Here is a 7,721-nt window from a genome sequence, read left to right on the forward strand (position 1 = left end):
AGAAATCTTCACATTCCAAATTCATCTTCGAGGTGCAAATCTTTTTTGAGCCGGGCTCTCAACGTTACTTATAGAATAAGCTGATTTTATTAGTTTTGCTCGTGGGGCGTCTGTCCATCAAGGTCACCTCAACATGATGTTGGACAACCTAAAAATCAGTCCAATCCAACAATCATGTGATTCACCATATTATTATTATTATTTTTGGAAAGTGAGACTGAGCACTAGTATTCATTCATCTAAAACATGTACAGGCTTTCGGGAGGGTCCGAACAAAAAGAAAACGGACCACTCCTATCATGTAAACCGTTAAAGACAAGACACAGAGGGATAGCAAGCAGCCTGCAGTTAGGTAAATACAGCCCATTTACAGCTAGGTTAGTGTCTACGCAAGGATCCTAGACCTGATTTGTCCAGAACTAAGATCCTTCTGATGATCGGTGGAAGGTCGGATGGGTGCAAATATGTTCTATCGGGGCAACCTTCGCTGGTTGACCTGGCTAACGTGTCCGCCACCGCGTTACCTTCGCGAAATATATGAGAGAAGGAGAGATTGAGGGGCTGCCGTTTGGAATGAATTTCGCCCATGGTGTACCAGATGGTCCAAGGACAAGAAGCAGATGGATCTTTAGCTGTATTCACAGCTATTTCAGAATCTGATTCAACAATAATCTTGGACAGGCCTAGGTTTGAACAGATGGTTAAACCCTCTAGCATTGCCTTGGTTTCAGCCACCGTGTTGGAGATCACCCCAAGTTATCGTTTGAAAGCAAAAATCAGTCTGCCATTGTGATCTCTGCATACACCGCCTCCTCCACTAATACCCGGGTTGTTTCTGGAAGAACCATCAGTGTTTAAGTTCAGCCAGCCCACAGGAGGCATGGGGGTGGCCCTCGAACCGGGCAGTGTTTCTGCTAATCCAAATTTCCCATAAAATTAAGCTAGGGAGGAGAGCAATAAGAATGGAAAAACTTGATTGATTGCTGGCCGCTACGATCCACTGCTTGAGATGGGGGAGGATGGGTTGGTTGGGGATGAAAGGAAAGGCAAATATGTTGTGAAAATGGTTCCAAACCTTCTTAGCAATCATTCCCTGACTGAATAGGTGGTCTAAGGACTCCTCTACTCCTCCTGATTGGGCAGTGGGCTGGGTGTTAAGCTGCTGGGACTGGTGGGGGCCGAAAGCAAAGGAGTCGTCGGGAGGAGGCCCAGCGCGACGAGGCAATACCATAGGAGGAGGTGGAAAGTGGATGACTGGGAGGAGGAACTCTACAACATTCACAACGAGAAGCAATGGAGATGCTGAATCTCCGCACCGCCAAATTGACTGGGATAGCTCTATGCAAAACTTTCCAAGCAAAGATTGAAATTTTTGGAGGAAGCAGCTTGTGGCATATCCATTTGGACCATGGAGCTTCAGCACGGTGGGTCCTGACAGCGCCCCAAGTTGATTGCAGAGTGAAACGACCTGACACGGAAAGTCCTAGATGAGGCGATCAGGACGGTTTGAGATGGCTATCTGAGAGCCAGAAAGAGATTGCGCTGCTGATGGAGAAATGAAGTCATGGATGTCCGTGAGCTTCCATCTGCCAACACTAGGATTAAAGTCGCCGATTGTTGCTGCAAGAAGAGGAGGAGGAACCAATCTCTTAATTGCGCCAGCTAACAGGCCACATCCTGACCAATTGTGTGTCCAGATATTAATTTTTCCTTCACCAATAAGCCATCTGGAATGAAGAAGAGCGGTGGGAAGAGCTTTGAGGAGGTCGATTCAGCCTGTGGAGGAGACCGAACTGATTGCTTCTCTTTTGAAGATTAGCTTCCAGAAGAACTTTGCTGAGATGAAAGTTGCCCAGAGACAATTGCACTGCAGCAGGTTCCAGCACATCTTGATTCTGAAGGCGGACATGACATCTTCAATGCGCCTAATTCCCAGACCACCTTCACGAACTGGGGAGCATAATAGCGACCATTTAGACCAATGTCTCTTGTTCCCCTTCTCAGAGTTGCCCCAGAAAAAATTTGCAAAGGCTCGATTAAGGGAATTTATGGTGGACTTCAGAATGTTGACTGCAGAGAGGGGATGAACATGGATGATTAGTAAAACATGCTTCTTCTTTTTTTTTTTTTTTTTTTTTTATAAAAAAAAAAACCCAAAAAAATCCATTCCACCAAATGAAATTTACAGCCAACCAGGAGTGCCCCAACAAAAAGGGCGGATCACTCCCACCAAAAACCCCAAATTGTACGAGAGCTGCCTGAGAAAGGAAAGGAAGAAAGAAATCCAAGAAGCAAGGATAAACCCCCCACTACTGACGCCTAATGTTCCCAATGCCGATCATATCAGTGAGTAAAAAACCACGCACAAGTCTTGGAAGGGCAGCGCGAGTCTTGTTAAAACATGCTTGATAAGCGTCAGTTTGGCAGCCGAGTTCAGAAACTTAGCCTTCCATCCCTCAATTCTTGAGGAAATCTTTTGGGTGATAGGCAGTAGCATGGCGGTCCTGACTCTTCCTTTAGATAAGGAACGCCCAGGTAAGTGATGGGGGGGGGGAATGCTCGATCGAACCCTGAGAGATTGGACAGCCACTGAACCTTTCGACTGGAGGTTTTCTTTGGGGCAATGAAGACCGTCTTGGAAGTATTTACCTTTTGGTCCGAAGAGGCTTCGTACTCTCGAAGAAATTGAAGGATTTTTTGAACATTGGATAACTTGCCATTAAGGAAAAGTATATAACATCATCAGCATAGAAAAGATGGGTAATGGTGGGGCAAGGATGGGGGAGGCGATATGGTTGACAGGCCCCGAACGAGAAGAGGTTGGAGAAGCCGCGGCTGAGAACTTCTGCTGTAATGATGAAAATAGATGGAGATAAAGGATTGCCTTGCCTTATCCCTCTGCTGGCTTTGAAGAATTCGAAGCTCCTACCATTAATAAGAACGGAGAACCAAACCTCTTTCCAGCATCGTTCTAACTGAAAGATCCAATGCGGATGAAAGCCAAAGTTTTGGAGGACCTATGTGATAAAGTTCCATTCCAACCGGTCATAAGCCTTTTCCATGTCGAGCTTAATGATGAAGTTACCCCCGAAAGTTTTTCGATCAATCTCTTAAACCATCTCACGGGCTAATGATATGTTTTCAGATATTAGTCGCCCTTTGACAAAAGCCCCTTGTTCTTGGGATATTATTTTCGGGAGGGTATGAGACAACCTAGAAGTCATGATTTTAGACAGGATCTTCATGATGTAGTTGCATAGGCTGATGGGCCGGAAGTCTATGATGGTAGCTGGGTTCTTCTTCTTGGGAATGAGGCAGATTAGAGTGCACTGGAAGGCTCTGGGAATAGGGCCTCCATTGAGGAAGTCCTTCGCAGCTTCAAAAAGATCCAAACTTATGATATCCTAGCAAGAAGAGAAGAAAGCTGCGCTGAAGCCATCAGGTCCCGGGGCGCTATCAATTGGGATTGAGAGGGCCGCAAGCTTTACCTCCTCCTGAGAAAGAGGTCTCAAAAGAAAAGAATTCATGTGGTCCTTAACCAACTTCGGAATAGAGCTGAGGATCTACTGATTGGAGGAGTTGCCTTGAGCTGAAAAAATGTGATTGAAGTACTTTTCTACTTTCGCTCCTATTTCTTCGGTACTCTTAATTTCCTCACCTGTGATAGTCTTCAACTTTGAGATGGCCAACTTTCTGCGCTTAACTTGGAGGGAATTATAAAAGAATCTTGTGTTTCTATCACCCTCTTTAAGCTACATGTTCCTAGACTTCTGCTTCCAGAAAATCTCCTCTTGTAGCTGAGCATTTTTTAGGTTGGCTAGAGCTTTGTGGAGCATGATTTGGTTGGCATCTGACTGAGTAGAGAGGAGGTCAGATTTTGCTCTGTTTACTTCCTGCTCAGCTTCTAGGACTTTTTTTGTGACATCTCCAAAAACTTCTGAATTTCAAATTTTCAACTTAGACTTGAGGATCTTCATTTTGATATAGAATTTATACATTGGGGTGGCAGTTACATCGGTGTTCTAGCAATCTGAGATAACATTGATGAAATCTTCATGAATAGTCCACATTCGCTGAAATCTAAAGGGATGGGGTAGCTTTACCGTATCTTGTTGGAGCGAAAGGAGCAAAGGGGAGTGGTCGGAGTGGGCACGAGTGAGGTGATTTACTATTGAGGCTGGGAAGGCGCGTTGCCAATCTGTATTGGAGAACATTCGATCTAGCCTAGCCCACCGCCGGCTTCTACCAGCTCTGTTGTTACACCAGGTGAATTGAGACCCAGAAAAACCCATATCAATGAGGCCAGTATCGTTAACCATGTCTTGAAACTCATTCATTCTGCCTGTCATCTGAGATGGACCACCTAATCTATCTTCTGGAGATAAGGTGATGTTAAAATCCCCACTAGCATGAATGCCTTTCAGTTCATTCCAACGATCCAATTGCAGAGCTCTCAAGCAGCTGGCGTAGATAGTGGAGATGGTGATAGGCAAAAGAAGACTGTTAGAGGAGAAATGAACAGTGAATCATTGACTAGTAGACCGCACAGTATGTATGTGGATGTTTTCAGAGGCCAAGATCCATATTTTGTTGCTCTCATCGTCACCAGAAACTTGCTTAGAGAACCCCAGTCTGGTAGCCAGTACAGCTTTCTTGAAATCCCTCAGCATCGGCTCTTGAAGAAGCAGAATTTGAGGATTAAATTTTCGAACTATACTTTTCAGATGATGGGATTTGGGGTGTTTCCAACCCCTCTCACATTCTAGGAGAGAATGCTAATCATCAGTTAACCACCCTCTCATCCCAGCCCTTTTTTGCTTACTCTTCAGTCTCTGACTTTTCCTCTTAATTAGACTTAGTTTCTGTTTAAGCTTACTTCTTGATTTACCTTTGTTATTGCCTGGAAGTCCTCCTTCGGTATCACTACTTGTTGCTGATTTGGACGGGTTCCTAGTGTTAGAGCCACCTTGAATGTCCACCCAAAGAGTTAGAGGTTCCTTGGACATTTTCTTAGACTTCGGTTGGATCATCAGTTCATTGTCAATCTCTTCAAAATACAGGTGTGTCTGGACTGCTGCATTGCCCAATGAGCCATGGTATTAATTAAATGTGGGGGAAAGATTTTTAGAATGTCTCTGGATCTGATGTCTGAAGGTTTCTCCCCGCTGGCGAGGTGTTGCTGAACTGCCTCACCGAAGTTTCCCTGAATAGATCTTTAACTACTAATAACCAATTTTCCCATGCCTGCATAACATCAGGAGATGGGTGAGGCCATGTGTTAGGGGTTAGATGCTGAGCTTGGTGGGTGGAAGGAGGTCATGGGTTGATGGGCTTGGTGGAATTTAATTGGGTCGGGGAATTGGTCGGGGAATGGGGTGGGGAGAGGTGTGGAGGTTGAGGGAGGTGGTGGGATAAATAGTCAATTAGCTGAGCTTCTTGTTGGGTGAATCGAATAGGCTGATTGTCTATTACAGGTAAGGTCGGTTGTGGCAACATATCTAGAGTTTGGTGGTCGGGAGGGAGAGAGGACCGATGAATGGGAGAAGGAGGATGATAGTTCAACAGTGTTTCCATTGAAGGGGCCAGCACAGTTGCTAACTGCTGGCTCTGGGGGTCAACCTGACAAACAAGTGGGGGACAATTCTACTAGTTGGCAATACCTTCAACTTCCTGGTTTTCTTTCTCATGGGAGAGCTCTTCATCATTCTAATTTTCATGTTGTTGGTTATCAAAGGACCTAATAACCCACTATTTGGTAGTTTCCTTAGTTGTAGGCTTGAGGATTTCTGCTATTCATAGGATTGCTTCTGGATGGGTACATGTTTCAACATAGACTGAGATTGAAGGTGCCCTGGTTTGTTAACTAGCGTGAGTGTTGAGTCCACTAAATTGAAAAGCTCCATAGGAAGATCAATCACTCATCTGCCTCAACCGGATGTAGGCTCAAACTCGCCACAGGTAAATCTAAGCCTCACATCCCTTGTCCCAAAACATCAGGTAATTAAAATCCTTAAAATCTATTAGAATATCATAGGGTTTTTGGGTTAGAAAACTTTTTTACAAATTCAAAAAATCTCTAAGTTTTCTACCTCTGTCGATTTATCGATAGACTGATCGATATAATCGATAAATGTTGTCAATGTCCTCGGAACTCACTCGATATTATCAAATGAGGACATATGTTGTCTAGCAACCGCATATACTTCTGGACAGAATTATCGATATATCGATAACAGTATCGATATCATCGAAACTTGAAAATCGAGTCTATCGAAGTTGACTCGATAAAATTGACAGCAGAGCTTTTGCGTCTCTGTGTTTCTAAAGAAAATCATGAAGTCCTTCGATATATCAAAGTACTCCTCGATATCCTTGAAATTCAAAAACCGATGATATCAGAAGACTTTCGATGTTATTGATCTTGGACACAGTTTACCAGCAATATTTTCGGTGATTTTTATCTTGGATTGAGGGTCACTCGACAGAATCGATATTCAAATATCGATGATATCGAGGCCTGGTCGATTACATTGAGAAAGGACAAACTATCCAGCAAGCTTAACTGGAAAATCCTTTTGATTTATCGATGCATCGACACGACTATCGATATCATCGACATTCAAATTTCGATGATATCGAGTGTACCTCGATCATATCTATGACCTGAAATATTTCTAAGGCATATCTCTCTCATTTTCAAAAGTTGAGGAATCGATCCTTATATCGATAAAATCGGAGTTCAAAATTCGATGACATCGGCGCATGTTTCGATTCCCTCAACCAGTTAGCAAAATGTTTCAAAAGCGTATGACATCTGAGTTTGTGTCATCGAGCGGCCAGTTGATACAATCGAGAGTATACGCTCGATGATATCGACCCTGCTCGATGATATCGAACTCTGTCATAAATGTGACCATTTTATATCCGTTGGAACTTTTTGCCTATATATAAAGAACTTGTCTTTAGTTACTAGTAGAGAAAGAAGAGAGAGCTTTTGAGTGTTTAACCTTAGATTTTATACCTAAAGCCCTTTCTCTCAAGGGAGTTCATCCTCCAATCCACCCTCATCATTGATATTCAATATAGTGGATTGGGGAATGAACTTTCGCATTCAAGGATCCTCCAGATGCCACCTTAATAGCAAATCATTAAGTTGGGATGCCTTGAATGTATAGATGATTGGAATCACACTATCTCCTTTATAGGAAAATATTTGAGAGTAGGATTCCATCATAACCTTGACCCAACTCGTCGCCATGTATTGGTATATCTTCTGAGTTACGGATCATGGAAGCTGAAGTTCTTCATCAAAGGAGGAGATCTTCAATAAATACGCTGAAAGGGACTCATCTGCTTACCTGTAAGTTATTAGTCCAGAGGACCCTAATGATCATTCCTTTATAGGATTGGGTCTAAGGTGTTTCTCACCCTTTGCAAGTCCTCTAGGAGGCCTCCGGTGGGAGTGTACGTAGTGGGTGCGTTGTTTTGACCCTTGCTCTGTGGAGAGCATAAACAGTTAAAGTCTTGTGGAAGATCCTTAGCTAGTGTGCCTAAAAGTGGGTGTGTTGTGTTGACCCTTGCTCATGAGAGAATAAACAGTGAGGTTCCTTGGGTGGATCCTTGGCCAGTGTGCCTAAAATTGGGTGCTATGCGTTGACCCTTGCTCGTGAGAGCATAAACAGTCAGCCTACGTGTAGGTTGTAAAGGTTAAAGATGAACCT

Source organism: Magnolia sinica, chromosome 2 (assembly GCF_029962835.1).
Source record: "Magnolia sinica isolate HGM2019 chromosome 2, MsV1, whole genome shotgun sequence".
NCBI lineage: Eukaryota > Viridiplantae > Streptophyta > Magnoliopsida > Magnoliales > Magnoliaceae > Magnolia > Magnolia sinica.